Genomic DNA, 18512 nt, shown 5'->3' on the forward strand with positions numbered 1-18512 from the left:
GACCAGCGAGACTCAGCAGGCCCAGAATATGCTATTTTTTATTTTTTACAAGTCTCTTCAGACTCAAGCCCATGGGAGGAGTCCAAGCTTTAATGAAATCACACCTATACTGGGCTCGCGGATCGAACTCACGCAGGCACGACCAACATTTGAATTAAGGCCAATTTTCGACAACACATATTTTTGCTAAAATGAATTACAATTCAAGATAAACTACAATTCACCTGAATTAATCAATATTAACACATTATATGTATTAGCTAGGAAACTTTATCCATTGTTCAACACTAACATATTGAGAACCCAAAGCCTTATGCCTGACTACAAAGGACCCAAACTATTCTTTAACCCATGCTAAATTTGGCATTAACAACCCCTCCTACTGATGATAAAACCAGATGCATTTTCACAATCAACCAAACATTACTTAAAGTTAATACTGAACCACAGAGTTTCCAAGAACAATTCCAACGAGCAATTCATGTGATCAAACCTAGACATAAATGAAAGATGCAAGACTCAAACTATTAGCTCGAATAACAACAACACTCACTAAATCCCATTCATATCAGTCCTAACACACAAGTATTTGAGAAGGACTTCATCTAATAATTAAAATAACAAAACTAGAGTTCAAGCATCTTCCTAAAATATATGGCATAGACATGGCTGAATACAATAATGTCCAGGTAATCAAGCTAATTTAGACAAAAAACACATGAATAAATCAGTTAAAAACAGAGGCCATTTATTCACTATCTAAATTAACTACATAGCTTCCCTTTACATCTCATATGCTACTTCAAATGCTGAAGCATACCTGGAAATAAAAGAAGGAAGCAGAAAGATGAGGTATCAGCAGTAACCAACAGCAACAGTAGCATTCAACATCAGAAAGTGAACCAACAGACTAATTTTGAAACCAAGAGATGTGATACAATAGTCCAGACCTTAATTTCAGTCTTAATGAATCAGCAGACCCCAGACCAGACTCGACTTAAACCCTTTTTATTATCAGCTAACCAGAAATTGCTTCCATACTAGAGGAAAACTTCAAAAAAAATACCAAATGACTCAATAAAACAGTGAATTTTCCTGAAATTCTGCAATCGTTTCTGATTTTTTTTCCATCTCTTAACTCTCTTTCTGTATCTATTTCTGTATATCTCTCTTCCTATATCTCTCTTAGAATCCCTTCTTCCAATCTCTCTCAGTGTATCCCTCTTCTTTCTGTCTGAATTTCAGCTCCCTTAAATGGGCATTCAATTAGTGCATTTTCCACTACCAATTTAACTTTTCATTTCTTTAATCCTCCACTCCATTGTCCACTCAATTATCCACTTAATTATTTAATCCATTAGTGCAATCCTAACCCTACTAACAACTAGAAACTTCTTAAGTAGGTAAACCCTTGAATTACTTATATTAATCAGTTCTTATCGACACAATTAAACAAGAACTTAATACCAAACTTATTGAACTAATCCTAATTATTTTGACTGGGTGATTAACGAGATACAATTTCACAGTCTTACAACAAGCTGATATCCTAATTATACAAAACAAATCTATAAAACCAAATCTTAAAGAAACAACAGTGAACAAAAATAATTCATACCAAAGAACTGATCGAATTTCAATTAAAATTGACCAGAAAAAGAAAAAGAGACGAGGAAGACGAATATTAGAATAACACTAATGAAAATAAACAAAAACTAGGAAATAACTCACTAGATAAGCTCGAACTTGGATTTGGCACTCTGAATCAGCCCAAAATAATACCAAACATTTGTTCCTGTTGTAGAACAAATGAGCGTTATTATTTTGTGATGAAACAAGTTTGAATAAGCCCAGAAATCCAACCAAACGATCTTTCATGCACTGGTCAGAATTTTAGGGTTCTAAGGCTCGAACTCAGATTTGATATTCGAGGAGTTCTGGATACATTTGAGGGAAACTAATGATATATTGGGCATAAGGGGTTGTGGAGGTTGTGTGGTGTTAATTTGGGAGGGATTGGAGTCGGCGTCGCCACCGGAGAAAGTTAGGGCGGCGCTAGGGTTCATCCTTTTGAATCGATATTCGAAGGGATTCAGGCATGTTCGAAGGTAAAGGGTTACAGATCCGGGAAGAGGGGATCGAGGGGGTTCTGGGGTGTATTTTTGGGGCGGTTTGGGTCATCAGAACCGCCGTAAGACGATTTCCGGTGAGGCTAAGGACGGTGGTGTGGGGCGGCGTTATATTTGGTGTCTTAGGGGATGAGAAATGAGCTGGGGGGGGGTTATAAGGGGGGTGGGGTCTGTTTGGACAAATATATACCGGGGTGAAATTGGATCCAGGCCGTTCGATCAAACGAGATCAACGGCTTGGATCATCTGACTAATGGGAACGACGTCATTTGAGTGATTTAAAGACCGGATCGGTCTCAGATGAAATGGGTCAGGGTCGGGTAATGGGTGAGGCTTTGGGCCGTTTGATCAAATGAAATCTACGGCCCTGATCAAAACATGTCCAAACGATGTCGTTTAGTTCTGGTAGGGGCGGGCCGGGCAGGGAACAGGTTGGGCAAGAATAGGGATTGGGTCTGGGGTGGGTTTTTGTTTTTGAGCCTGACTAAATTGGCCCAACCAGATTTTCCTCTTCTTATTTTCTTTTCCTTTTCAATTTTTTTTTCAACAATTAAAACTAAAAATCCTAATTAAATTATAAAAACACCAAATTAACTTTAAAAAAAATACTAATTAGCTCTAACTAATAATTATCACAAATATTAAAGGCCAATTTAAAAGAAAATCACACAATTTGACTAAAATTACAAAAATATGTTATTTTTGAATTTTTATTTTTGTAAAACACCTAATTATTAATTAATTCCAAACAAAATCAAATCTTAAATGCAAATGCTATATTTTTTGTATTTTTAATGCATTAATAAAATTAAACATGCACACAAACATATGCAAACAATCAGAAAAATCACGCAATAATTCCTAAAATAACAAATATTCAAAGCCAAAACCTAATTTTGGGAATTATTTTGGAGTAATTCGTATGAGGCAAAAATCATGTGCTCACAATATATTACGATGATGTTACGTCCTACAGTATTAAGTTACGACAGTGTTCTACCCAGTAGTATTACATTACGGTGATGTTATGCTTCGCAGTAATAAGTTACGACAGTGTTGCATCCTGAAGTATTGTACGTTGAATTTGTCGTAAAGTAATTGACATCAGTCCAAGGAAAAGATTTTTTCGGGATTATAAAGATCATAATTGATGAGTAAATTCGTGAAGGTGAAAGGGTAAGTGAATCGAAGGAAATAAATTTTGTCGAAGGTTGGCATTTTAAGATAAAATATGGCCGAGCTAAAATACCCGATATTTATGGACTAGTACTATACAAGGTACCACATGGCCATGATAATAAGAGATATAAAGTATGTTAAAAGTGAGTAATATTTTCAATAAGTGAGAATAATTTTCAATTTTTCGGGCAATTGATTAATAACTGGGTAACAGAACATTACCCAATTAACTAATAAGCGGACAATTTTTTTTTAATCAATTACATCAAAAGAAACGTGGCAATCCCCTTGTTAGTATAAGGTGATTCATTACTTACCTTTACATGTGTCACAAGCTAAATTACAAGGTCATGTCTTATCAAATAAAGATTGGTGAGCTTTTAGAATGGATAAGCTCAATTCATTCAAAAGGGAAACAACAAAATATATATTTTGTTGCCTTAAACCAAACCAAAAATAACGTGACCGGAGCAAGGTTCATTTTTTGGAAAATTCTTTCTTAAAGACTCCTTAACAAGTAAAGTTAAGGATTCTTCTTTAAAGAATGGAAATTCAGTTACTAAATTTCATATAGAAAACGTAGAAGATAGAGGATTGTTCGTTTATTTGGATCAAAAGAGCAGAAGCAATTTCGTACAAAAGTTTCAACGAAATCCAAAGCCAAATTTCGTGTATAAATTTCAAAGGAGCAAGAACAATTTCGTTCAAGAATTTCACAGAAACAAGTATGTTAAGGTTATCCTTTCTTTCTTTTGGCATGATCCATACGATACGAACGAAACGTGCAAATGCACAAATTCCATATATGACCCTATTCATAGAAGTATTAGAAGTGCCTATGTTCTTGAATTTCCATATGTCTTATTATTCCATCGTCTGTTCATGGGTCTTAGAAGATACGTAAAATGATTTTATGATATTAATTAGAAATATAATGGTCTTATGACGTACCGAGAGATTTTGTTATCGTATTTCATATGCATTTCATGCATTTATACATGTACATTGACCCATGACTCAGACGGCATTATATACGTGTATATATGTATATATATGTATATGGGATATGGGAAAAGGTTACGACATTATATACGCACCACCACCTGATCAGTTGGTATATGATGATGATGTTGCCCCTAGTGGCCGAAATATGATTCAAACGGCATTATATACGCGTATATATGTATGTATTCAAATGGCGTTATATATGCATATATATATATATGTATATATATATATATATATATATATATATATATATATATATATATATATATATATATATGTATGTATGTATTCAAACGGCGTTATATACGTGTATATATGTATGTATATATATGAACATGGGATATGGGAAAGGTTATGGCGTTATATACACACCACCACCTGATCCGCTGGTATACGATGATGATTTTACCCACAGTGGCCGGTATGATATAATGGAATGCCCTAAGAGGCTGATGATGTTATGAAACATGTACCTATGCACGACATGACATTCATATGCACATGCATGACGCTAAAAGTAATTTATGATTTACAAAGTTATTCAGACTTGCAGGTTGAGTCATGTACTCTATATTTCTTCCATGTCTCTGATGTACTTACTTATGTGCCTTACATACTCGGTACATTATTCGTATTGATGTTCCTTTTGCCTGGGGATGTTGCGTTTCATGCCCGCAGGTCCCGATAGACAGGTCGAGAGCCCTCCAAGTAGGCTATCAGCTCAGCGGAAGATGTTGGTGCGCTCCATTTTCTTCGGAGTTACTTGTTTGGTTAGTATGATTTAGACGTGTATTGTTTGGTATGGCGGGACTCTATCCCGACCTCTATGACATTTATGTATTCTTAGAGGCTTTTAGACATATGTCGTATACGTGAAAGATTGTACGACCTTGTCGACTTATGTTTGAGTTTATAAATGATTATATTGGCCTACTAGCCCCATATGTCACGTGTATATAATGATGTAATAAGAAAGATATGCTACGTTGGTACTCAGTTGAGTAAGGTACCGGGTGCCCATTGCGGGCCATCGGTTTGGGTCGTGATAGTATAGACTCATGGGAGGATAAGGATTCTAGTCATTTGATTTTTATCGAAATCTGAGACGTGGGTCCGGGTCGAATTTTACCAATTTTGGGATTTTGAGTTTTATTTGATGATTTTTGCATGGGCGTTGTCCCTTTGGCTTGTATTGATGTTATAATTCTGATTTATGATAGATTCAGGATGATTTGAGGCCGAGTCGAGAGGCAAGGGCATTGTAGAGTAGATTTCCATCCGGTTCGGGGGAAGTAACGATTGTAAATCTAGACCACCCGAAATTTCGTATTGTTTTGATAAATGAGGTGATGCACATGCTAGGTGACGGGCGTGTGGGCTTGAACCCGTAGGGATTGTGACTTGGTCCGTCCCGTGGAGACTTTAGAGTTTCATATTTTGATAAACTTTATATGATATCCATGTGTTTTAGAAATGAATCTGTTAACTTGGGGCTGAATGTCGTGTTTGGGGCCTTGTGCCGAACTGTTTGGACCCTTAGGGGTATTTTACTACTTTTCTCACACTGTTTTGATTTGAAGGCATATTCGCAGTCATGATTTGACCTGTTTATTATTGATTTAGTTTCATTACTCTACTTTCAAATATATGAAAACTATTTGGGCTGAGTTCCCTAATTTTACTGAAATGCCCGCGTGGCTGTGAGGTTAATGACTGAGAGAAAGGCCGAGGACCTGATGGTGAGGATTATATACATCTATGGATCGGGCTGCACGCCGCAATAATATATATATATATATATATATATATATATATATATATATATATATATACCGGGCTGTATACCGCAGTGATATAGCATTGGGCTGTAGGAGCCCCTCTAGAGTCTACACACTCCCAGTGAGTGCAGTTGACTATATATTTACGTCAAGATGCACGCCGCGACGTTATTATTATGAGATATCTATTGAGCTGGAGTGTTGAGTGTGAGTATTGATTGACAAGAGTTGAGTCACGAGTGACTGAGAGGCTTGCCCGAGGGGCTATACTTATGAGTGATACTTTTCCCGAGGGGCTTGCTTATGAGATTTTCTGCTTTCACTCTTCTTTTATACTGAGCCTCTATTGAAAATATTGATTAAGTGCTCTAAAGGATTTTCATTGAAACAAGAGTTTTTACGAGATATTTGGTTATTGAACTACATATTTTGACTTTGATATTTCCGTTGGGATTTTTGATAAAGTATGTATATGATTTTACATGCTCGTCATTGCACTCAACTTTTATTTACTTTGGTTACTTACTGAATTGGCGTACTCACGTTACTCCCTGCACCTTGTGTGCAAATCCAGGTGCTAGAGCCTCCGAGTGAGAGCTGATCGTTGCCTTCAGAGTCTTAACTGGAGATTGCAAGGTAGCTGCACGACATTCGCAGCCCTGCCTTTCTCCTTCCTATTCTAGTACTTTATATTTCAGACTCATTTTGTACTAAGCAGATAGTGTTGAGTTGTACTTAGTGGCTCATGACTAGTGATACCAGATTTGGGCTATGTTGATGTATTTACGTACTTGTTTCCACGTATAAATTAAATTGAGAGATTTGAGATTTATCTAAATAGAAAATGAATTTATAAAAGAACTCGATGTTGTAAATGTTGAATCGGCTTGCCTAGTACTGTGATAGGCGCCATCACAACCGGGGTGGTTTGGGGTCGTGACAACTTCAAATTTGAAAGGTTTGATCAAGTTTTGACTTTTTAGTATTTGACATCGTATCAAATTTTTGATGGTTTCGTTAGCTCCGTTGGGTGATTTTTTGACTTGGGAGCGCATCCAGAATATGATTTGAAGGTCCGTGGTAGATTTAGGCTTGAATTGGCAAAATTAAAAATTTTGCATTTTTCGGTTGGCAGTGGAAATTTTGATTACAGGGTCTGAATGGAGTTCTGGAAGTTGTAGTAGGTTTGTATTGTCATTTGTGACGTGTGTGCAAAATTTTAGGTTATTTGGATGAGGTTTGGTAGGTTTTGGCATCGTTTGCAAAATTCGGAAGTTTACAAGTTCTTAGGCTTGAATCAGAGGGCAATTTGGTATTTTGATGTTGTTTTGAGTGTTCCAAAGGTTCGACTAAGTTCGTATGTTGTTATGTGACTTGTTGGTATTTTTGGTTGAGGTCCCGAGGGCCTCGGGATGATTTCGGATGGTTAACGAAGAGTTTGGAAATTTGGGAATGTAGCAAAAGCTACTAATTCTATCATAACGGCACCTGCGGAGTGGGAACCGCATGTGCGAGGTCCGCAGAAGCGGGTCGGAGGTGCAGGTGCGGTTTGGTCCCTGCATCTGTGATCACCGCAGATGTGGTTAGGTAATCGCAGATGCAGAAGTGGTCTTTTAATAAAATTCCGCAGAAGCGGAGAAGTTTTCGCAGAAGCGGTCCCGTAGATATGATAATGGGACCACAGATGCGGCTTTGCTGGGCAGAACATATAAATTTGAGACTTCACAAAATTTGGGTTATCTTCCACCATTTTTATTCGGACTTGGAGCTTTTAGGAGAGTTTTGAAGAGGGAATCAAGGGGGTTGTCATTGACGTAAGATACTTGAGCTCAATGATCGTGATTATGGTAATTTTCAGTTGTTTAAGCATATAATTAGTAGAAATTAGGGATGAAATTGAGGGGTTAGGGCTTGGAAATTGGAGAGTTTGATTTGAGGATTTTAGGGACCATTTGATGTCGGATTTTGATGAATTTGGTATGTATAGACTCGTGAGTGATAAGAGTCTCTAGTTTTGTGATTTTTATCGGATTCCGAAACGTGGGCTCGGGGCCGGGTTTGAGAGGATTTCGAGATTTGTGCCTAATTTGATAGTTTTCCTGGCGAAATTCGTTCCATTAGCATATATTGATGGTATTGTTATGGTTATGAATAGATTCAGAGCGATTCGAGGCCGAGTCGAGGGGCAAGAGTATCGTGGTGTAGGGATTTGACTGACTTGAGGTAAGTAATGATTGTAAATCTAGTCCTGAGAGTATGAAACCCCAGATTTTGTATCATTTTACTATTTTGAGGTGACGCACATGCTAGGTGACGGGCGTATGGGCGTGCACCATTGGGGATTGTGACTTGATCCGTCCCGTAGCAACTATAAGTTGCTTACTTGGTTGAAACTATATGATACTTATGTGTTTTAGAAAGAGTTTCTATAAATTGGGCTGAATGCAATGTTTGGGCCTTGTGCCAGAGCTGTTTGGACCCGTAGGGGCCTTTTTCTTACAATTCTCTCACTGTTTTTGATTGAAAAAATCTATACTTGGCTATGTTATACTTACTGATTTCATAACTCAGTCTTTATTACTCTGTTTTGATGCATATAAATGTTATTTTGGGCTGAGTACCCTGTTTTCACTGGGAGCCTGAGTGGCTTGAGAGGTTTATGACTGAGTGAGGCCAAGGGCATTATTTTTGAGGGCTGAGTACCCTATTTTCAATGTTTTGAGCATGTTTTACTTATTTATGAGTTAGTGAGACCGAGGGCCTTTCTTTGAAGAGGATATCTATGGGATCGGGCTGCACGACGCAACATGTTGTTACTGATTCATGATTTTTTTAGGCTGAGGGCCTGATTGATTCATTCCACGATGTGGCTTAATATGAGGCCAAGGGATGATTGATTTATGCCACGAGGTGACTTGTTATAGCGCTTCGGTTGTAGGAGCCCCTCCAGAATCTGCACACCCCCAGTGAGCGCGGGTACCTTGATTGTAAGTGATGTTTTGCCCTATGGGCTGTATATGGGTGATGGTGAGGTTTGCCCGAGGGGCTGTATACAAGTGAGTTTCGCTCGAGGGGCTGTTCTTGATTCATGTTGTGCCCGAGAGGCTGTTTACGAGCGATTGTGTTGTATGCCCGAGGGGCTGTATATGTGTGACTGTGAGATTTGCCCAAGGGTTTGTTTATGTTTCATCATTTTTACTCACTTTTCATCACTTTGTTTGAAAACTGTTGAAAGATGTTTTAACGGTTTTACTGAAACTGGATTTAAATGAATTCAGTTGATTCAAAATTCTAATTTTAAAAACATGTTATATTCTACTGAGATTTCATGATATGAATTGTATATGTTTTATTGCTCGTCACTAATGATCAGTCTTTATTTACCTTTATTACTTACTGAGTTGGTGGACTCACATTACTTCCTGCACTTTGTGTGTAGATCTAGTAGTTGCTGGACATGCTAGTGAGTGTTGATTTCATCCGTTGTGGATCTGTTGGAGTTAGCAAGGTAGTTGCATGACAATCGCAGCCCTGCTCTTCTCCCTCCTATCGTCCTATAGATTGTTATTAATTGTTTTCCAAACTGTATGTGTCTTAGTATTATTGGACAGTCCTTGGCAGATACTCACGACTAGTGACACCTCAATATCGGGCTTTCTTTCCGCATTTTTATTTTGATTTACATTCCTTATGAAGGTTTTAAATTAAATATCTTTGGAAATTATCTTGAAAATGAAAATCTCGTTTATTTTGGTAATGTGTTGGCTTGCCTAGTACCACGATAGGTGCCATCACGATAGGGTTAGTTTTGGGTCGTGACAAGTTGGTACCAGAGTCTAGGTTAGATAGGTCTCACAGGTCATGAGTGGGTTTAGTAGAGCCTTGGGGATCGGTACAGAGACATTTGTACTTATGTTCGAGAGGCTGCAGAACCTTTAGGAAATTCCACACTCTTGAATTCTTATCGTGCTTCATTGATTTAGCTTGAAGCGTAACTCCTTGAATTTCTTCCACGTATTTGTGTGCGCGCATGATCGCTTGGTATCAGCTGTGCATCAACGTCTTGTGATTCCCTGAATGAGGGGTGAGATGTGATTTTTGTGTGTTGATTTTGGCCAGTCTGGAGTACTTGAGGTCGGACGTTGCCTGTAGCTTGAGCACTAAGGTGTTGATTGTGTGATCACATGCTTTTGGATTTATATGTTCGGTAGTTTCCCTATTAGTGGAAGTGATGGTTGGATGGCTACGTGATGAGTATGGTGTAACTGCGAGATGTGTTCATATGATTGAATGTAACGAGAAGGGTCTGCTTGAGGGTAGAAAGAACTATTTAGTGCTTGATTTCCATCTTGATTTGATGTATAGCCCCAAGTTATGGGTGTGTTGAAGGATATTTTCATGTTGTTTAGCCGAGGAGTGAAGTAGATTTTATGTCGTGATATGAGTTAAGACTCAGGAAGATTAAGTGATTGCGTGATTCTTATGACGGTAGAAGGGTATAAAGAGATGATAGTTTGAGGCAAAACATATGGGTTATCTCCTACGGGGTGTCCTGAGGGCGTGTGATCCCTATCTTGTTTTGTAGCAAGTCCTCTTTTACCAGTGAATTATATGTGGTGCAGTTTTACTTTGGATCGCGTATGAGAGTTGTCTTGACTGTTGCGAGGGTTAATGCGAGATTTGCAAATGATTTGAGGGATTAGACGAGTTGTGTTGCATGAGTTTTTCAAGGGTTTAGTTGAATCTCACGATGGTAGTATGGCAGTAATAGAGTATGGGTATCGTGAGTTATTGTGTGTTATGATCTATGGCTTTGAGCCAAGTGGGGGAGTCTGCCACTGATCAGTTGATTGCACGATTATGTGTCGTATTGGTTTTTCGTTTAAGGTATCCTGGTGAATCAGTAATGGCTTACCAGGGTTGAGATCGAGGATGACTTGAGTAAAGGAAATTTTGGATAAGGGTTGCGTTATGCTTTATGGGCATATGAGAATCACGGAATGACTTGAGTTGTTATTGGTGAAGGATGTAATGTGCATGGAGCAGGAATTTATTTGGTTGCATTAAGCTGGGGTTACTTCCTAAGGTGATGGAGTGCTAATGGATCACAGGTCGTTCGATTCATTTGATTAGTTAATTGAGACCTGAGTAGAGTGGATGACTCTCAAGAATGGTTCTAATGGATTCAAGATTTATATGTTAAAATTGGGGATCTTCAAGATGTGTAATTGGTTAGAAACTGAGTTTTACATTGTATGGTGTCAAGACTTGTGGCATTTCTATATCATTATGGATTCTACATATCAGCCTCAGGAAGGTGAAGGTAATGGCTTTACATTTGCAGGAAGTCTCTTCATGGTAAGTATTTTGAATGTGGTGCTTTTGGGGTTATTTAAGAGAGTATTCAACAACTTATGAGCCTTAGAGCGGTGTGGTTTTATGCTTGGTTCTTGTATGGTGAGTCTGGGTTGTGGATTGCGATATTATGGCGAGGAAAAGTATCAATTTGAATGTAATTCAGAAGGAACTAGGATAGATAGGACATCTTGGTAGTAGGTTGGATCGGCATGATAATGGGTATGATTAGTTCTTTGGGTGTGTATGAGGTATGAGTTTCTACAGGTGTTTCGTGGCAATGTCCTTGGGGTTTAGTGACCTACGTAGCTTGGTTGAGTTAGAAGGATTCAGTCCTGACGGTTTGATTTTGTGCAAATGGGATTCAGAGAGTTCTTGATGGTTTGTACCACAGTTGGAGGTGTATGTTCTCTGCTGGTGTGAGTAGCATGTGATGTATTTGATTTTCTCCTAGATGGGATCAAATGGAAAGTTCTTGGCTAATTGAGTACATAGTTGCTTGTGGCTCGGAGTGGATTATGAAGTTCTCATATTTGTCATAAGATGGCATGGTATATGCGGTATGATATGTAGGGTTGAGAATTGCATGTGTAAGGTCACGATTCAGTTATTAAAGAAAGGTCATAAATTCTTAGATAGCATGGACAGTTTCAGATGACTAGGTAAATGATATTACTAATTGGTGTGGCTTGATGAGGGTATGCGTTTCAGAAAGGGCGACGTGTTTGAGTTATGGATACTTCATTGGTATTGTGAAACTCTCTTGTTTGATCGATTGCTAGAGTTCAAGTTTTGCCTTGTGGCACAAAAGAGTTTTAGAAGTATTCCTCGTGGGATGACCGTAGAATTGGCGAAGTGTGGACATTTAGGCGGCGAAGTCAAGATCAGAGATGGTGATTCATATGTTCTATAGATTGGGATACTGAGAGTTCTCGTGAGTAGATTGCTTCGTGGTTGTGGACTATAAAAATACATCCAAGGTTAGCCATAGGTTAGTATGTGTTGTGATTCAGTCATCGTAGACTATCGGAGGGTATTTAACTATTGCGGGTGACCAGAGTTGATTTAGGGTTCATTGGTAGGCCCAGTATGGATGTATGTTCTGCACCATGTCAGATTTGTTGACTCCGAATTGCTATTGTTGAGGGATGTCCCATTCGATTGTTATTGAGCTTATTCATGTTCTGGAGTGATCTATGAATTACCCTTCCGTGTTACGAGGAGTTATGATTTAATGGTTATATTCACATATGGTGCGGTTCTATTGGGGTCTCATAGCGGAATTTAAGCGGGAAGAGTATTGGGTATTGCTCGGTGGATGGCGTATTGGTAATGTTCTTTAGGGTTTTGCATGGTGTTATGTCATTTGCTTCTCCGTGGTTATGGTAATGCACTCTGGGTCCTTGATGTTGTATTCCGAATGGTTATGGATTTTGAGTAGGGTGGCTCGAGGTATATAATGCCAACCAGCGTTTGGATAGGGTCACGCATTGTAGCAGAGTTATGTGGAGGTATGATCTTTCGGGTTAGATTCATGTGTTATGGTTCTATGGTATGTGATGGGTTCTTAACATTATGTTGTGGTGGTACTGGTGAGCTTGCGGTACAGATCTCTCATTTGAGTCAGTTTCCATGATTTGAGTGCATTTAGACTATTGCTTATTGGTGTACGGGTTGCAAAGGTTGTGGCTTTAGATTGTATTGATGTGTCATGTCACTAGAGTAGTCGTGTTGGATGAGAGGAGGTCATTGGGATCTAAAATGAATACTACAGGATTCGATTTCAGCATGTTGGAGGGATAATATCGAAATTCGGCTTAGAAATTTACTGTAGTCCTTGCCAAAGGAGAGATAACTCTATGACTGGTTGATTAGAGGAATGGTTATGATTTATGCATGTTTCTTTCATCATTGGTAGTGTACAAAAGTGTTGTAACGATGCTTTGTTTGGTGAGAGGTTTATTTCCGGTATTGGGTCGTTTGAGCAGCTATTGTGATTAGAAGTTATTGCTACGAGTGTTTGAGTTATGTGTTATATCATGTGATTATATCTTGGGTTACGGATATGGTTTGATACAGCTTGTTCGGACTTATACAGTGCAAAGATGTGAGATTTTGATCTAATATATAATTTCGGAAATGGAAATTTGGTTCTAAGGTTTATGGGTTAGGTTGGATTGCAAAATTTCAGTTATGTCATACTATCAGACCTATATAGAATAGGGTGATGTGGTATCAACCCCGAGTATGTGTATGGTGAGGATGCATGGCGATTTTATGGCTTTTTGAACAACTCTGGACATGTACAAGGACAAACGTATGTTTAAGTGGGGAAGGATGTAACGACCCGAACGGTCGTTTTGAGCATTTTCACTTCGATCGCCAATTTTCGGACATGACTAGCCCTATATGATATATTTTGACTTATGTAAATCATCGGTTTTGGTTTTCAGGTTAATCGGATTAGATTTGGAAGAATGATTCTCAACTTGAAGCTTCAAATTTGAAAGGTTTGACCAAGTTTTGACTTTTTAGTATTTGACCTCGGATTGAATTTTTGATGGTTCCGTTAGCGTCGTTGGGTGATTTTGGACTTGCGAGCGCATCCGGAATGTAATTTGGAGATCCGTAGTAGATTTAGTCTTGAATTGGCGAAACTAAAAATTTGGCATTTTTCGATCGGCAGTGGAAATTTTGATATAGGGGTTAGAATGGAATGTTTGATATAGGGTTCGTAGTGTCATTTCTAATGTGTGTGCAAATTTCAGGTCATTTGGACGAGGTTTAGTAGGTTTCGGCATCGTTTGCGGAATTCAGAAGTTTAGAAGTTCTTAGGCTTGAATCCGAGGGTAATTTGGTGTTTTAATATTGTTTTGAGTGTCCGAAGATTCGCTTAAGTTCATATGTTGTTATGTGACTTGTTGGTATTTTTGGTTGAGGTCCCGAGGGCCTTGGGATGATTTCGGATGGTTAACGGAGAGGTTTAAAATTTGGGAATGCAACTGAAGCTGTTGATTCTGTCTTAACCACACCTGCGGAGTGGGAACCGCAGGTGCGAGGTCCGCAGAAGCGGGTTTGAGGTGCAGGTGCACAGTTGGGATCGTAAGTGCGGTTTGGTCCCCGTATCTGCGTTGACCGCAGATACGGTCAGGTAATCGCAGAAGTGGAAGTGGTCTTTTAATGAAATTTCGTAGAAGCGGAGAGGTTTTCGCAGAAGCAACCCCGCAGATGCGGTAATGGGACCACAGATGCGACTTTGCTAGGAAGAACATATAAATTGGAGACTTCACGAAATTTGGGTTATCTTCCACCATTTTTATTTGGACTTGGAGCTTTTTGGAGAGTTTTGAAGAGGGAATCAAGAGGGTTGTCATTGAGGTAAGGTACTTGAGCTCAATACTCGTGATTATGATAATTTTTAGTTGTTTAAGCATGTAATTAATAGAAATTAGGGATGAAATTGAGGGGTTAGGGCTTGAAAATTGGAGAGTTTGATTTGAGGGACCATTTAATGTCAGATTTTGATGATTTGGTATGTATAGATTCGTGAGTGAAAAGAGTCTCTAGTTTTGTGATTTTTGTCGGAATTTGAGACGTGGGCCTGGGGCCGGGTTTGAGAGGATTTCGGGATTTGTGCCTAATTTGATAGTTTTCCTGGTGAAATTTGTTCCATTAGCGTATATTGATGGTATTGTTATGGTTGTGAATAGATTCGGAGTGATTGGAGGCCGAGTCGAGGGGCAAGAGCATCGCGAAGTAGGGATTTGTTAGGCTTGAGGTAAGTAATGATTGTAAATCTAGTCCTAAGGGTATGAAACCCCGGATTTTGTATCGTTTTACTATTTTGAGGTGACGCACATGCTAGGTGACGGGCGTGTGGCGGTGCACCATTGTGGATTGTGACTTGATCCGTCCCGTAGCAACTATAAAATACGTACTTGGTTGAAACTATATGACACTTATGTGTTTTAGAAAGAGTTTCTGTAAATTGGGTTGAATTCCATGTTTGGGCCTTGTGCCAGAGCTATTTGGACCCTTAGGGGCCTTTTTCTTACTATCATCTCACTATTTTTGATTGAAAAACCTATACTCAGCCATGTTATGCTTACTGATTTCATAACTCAGTCTTTTTTACTTTGTTTTGATGCATATAAATGTTGTTTTGGGCCGAGTACCCTGTTTTTACTGAGAGCCTCAGTGGCTTGAGAGGTTTATGACTGAGTGAGGCTGAGGGCCTAATTTGTAAGGATATTTATGGGATCGAGTTGCACGCCGCAACATGTTTTTACTGATTTATGACTAAGTGAGGTCGAGGGCCTTTTTATATGAGGATATCTATGGGATCGGAATGTACGCCGCATCATGTTATTATTGATTCATGATTTTATGAAGCTGAGGGCCTGATTGATTCAGGCCATGAGGTGGCTTGTTCCGAGGCCGAGGACTGATTGATTTATGCCACAACGTGGCTTGTTATAATGTTTGGGTTGTAGGAGCCCCTCCGAAGTCTGCACACCCCCAGTGAGCGCGAGTACCCTCATTGTGAGTGATATTCTACCCGAGGGACTGTATATGAGTGATGATAAGGTTTGCCCCAGGGGCTGATTATGATTTATGTTGCTCGAGTGGCTGTTTTTGATTCATGTTGTGCCCGAGAGGCTGTTAACGAGCGATTGTGAGGTATGCCCGGGGGGGGGGGGGGTTGTATATGTGTGACTGTGAGATTTGCCCGAGGGTTTGTTTATGATTCATGTTTGCCCGAGGGATTGTTCACGAGTGATGTTTTGCCCAAGCGGTTGTTTATGTTTCATCATTTTTACTCACAGTTGATCGCTTTTTTTGAAAACTGTTGAAAGATGTTTTAAACAGTTTTACTGAAATTGGATTTACATGAGCTGAGTCGATTCAAAATCCTGATTTTAAAAGACTGATGTATTCTACTGAGATTTCATGATATGAATTGTATATGTTTTATTGCTCGTCACTACTTCTCAGTCTTTATTTACCATTATTACTTACTGAGTTGGCGTACTCACATTATTCTCTACACCTTGTGTGCAGATCCAGGAGTTGCTGGAGGTGCTAGTGAGTGTTGATTTCATCCGTCTCGGATATGTTGGAGTTAGCAAGGTAGCTGCATGGTGATCACAGCTCTGCTCTTCTCCCTCCTATCTTCCTATAGATTGTTATTAGTTGTTTTCCAGACTGTATATGTCTTAGTATTATCGGACAGTCCTTGGTAGATACTCATGACTAGTGACACCCTGATGTCGGGCTTTCTTTCCGCACTTTTGTTTTGATTTACACTCCTTATGAAGGTTTTATATTAAATCATTTTAGAAATTATCTTGAAAACGAAAATCTCGTTTGTTTTGGTAATGTGTCGGCTTGCCTAGTACCACGATAGGCGCCATCACAACAGGGTTAGTTTTGGGTCGTGACAATCAAACCATAACAAACGTAAATAAATAAACTCTTCTCCTGTCGCATTTTTTCTCAAAAAACCAATAAGCACAAGTATCTTTTTCAATACTTTTAGAATTGTTTTTGTGCGATGTATAATATTATACAAAACTTATTTACTTTCTAATACAGTGCTTAACATAACTAATTGGACTTTTTTCATTATAGTACTTTTGTTTTTAAACTTGAATCTATTAATACCGAGACAATATTTTACTTTGTTTTTCAATTATGAACCTTTTAATATTGAGCAAAGATTTATTTTCTATGACTATTTGATTTTTTATAATTCATTGATCATGCTCTTTATATAATATAGTATATTTTTCTATCTCCAGCCACCTAAAGAAAATGAAAAAGAAAGTTGTAAGGAGGTGATACAAAATAAAAGACCTCCAGAACATAAAGGAAGCAAAAATGAAAAGGAGCAAGAGGGCTCTTTCGAGGAGGAACTACTCGAAAAACAACAACAGAAAGACAATGGTATTAACGAATATTATATCTCATTATTGACTTATATTAATTTTTCTAAATATTGGGATGTATTAGACCCTCTCATGATTCTTTCGAGGAGGAACTACTTAACCAACAAGAACAACAACACACACAAAAAGACATCAACGGTACTTAAAGAATTTTACATTTTACGATTTACTTATATTAATTTTTTGAAAACTTGGACCTAAGCACATGGTGGAGTATTTTTTTATCATTCTCTCTTATTTGACTACATATGATTTTTAGGTGAGCCTAAGGTTAATGGAATTACATGTGAAGATAGACTTCCCGATGATCTTGACTATAACGTCAATAGTGACCCAAATTTTTTGACAAGAGACGAAAAAGATAAAAAGACCAAATTTTTTATATCAAGCAAGGAATTCCGAGGAGTATACAATTTCGTTGCATGACTAACCTTTACAAGGTGATTTATGCCTTATGTATATTCCATCACTAACCTATTCTCAAAGCTAATAAATTTGACCCCAAAAAAATAAATTGTTAAGCTGGTTATTTACCTTATAGAGTTTGCTTGCACTCTACAGTATACTAATAGGCTCTCACCAGTTGATGAATATAATTGGAATCTTCCGATTGGAGAAAATCCAAATATGAGTATTTTCTCGACCAAAAAAGATTCAAGTATCAAAATCAACAAAAAGAATACTGGTTGTAAGAGAAAATTGAGAGGCTATCAAAAAGGCAAAGGAGAAAAGGATATTACGCCTTCTTCCACCTCCAAGATTGTAAAAATGTAAGTATTTTGTAAAAGAATACTTTACAAAACTATTTCAGTTCTCTAGGTCATTATTATCTCCAGCTTGAATGACCAAAAAGGTAGATGAAATATGTAATGTATAGTACATAACAAAAGCAAGAGTTATTAAATTTTGATATAAGTAATTCTCAATAAAATATTAGTACAATATTTCTTCAGAAAGAACATATATTACAGTTTAAGATAATTGAACGGGGAAATGATTTCAGCAACTTTATGCAAAAATACTTTAGATTGTACTTTAAACTGAAAAGACAATTTCTTGATTGTTTAACTATGATTTTCTATTATTCTTAACTAATCTCATGTTTAATTTATATG

The sequence above is a fragment of the Nicotiana sylvestris genome, chromosome 1 (genome assembly GCF_000393655.2).
Source record: "Nicotiana sylvestris chromosome 1, ASM39365v2, whole genome shotgun sequence".
Classification (NCBI taxonomy): Eukaryota; Viridiplantae; Streptophyta; class Magnoliopsida; order Solanales; family Solanaceae; genus Nicotiana; species Nicotiana sylvestris.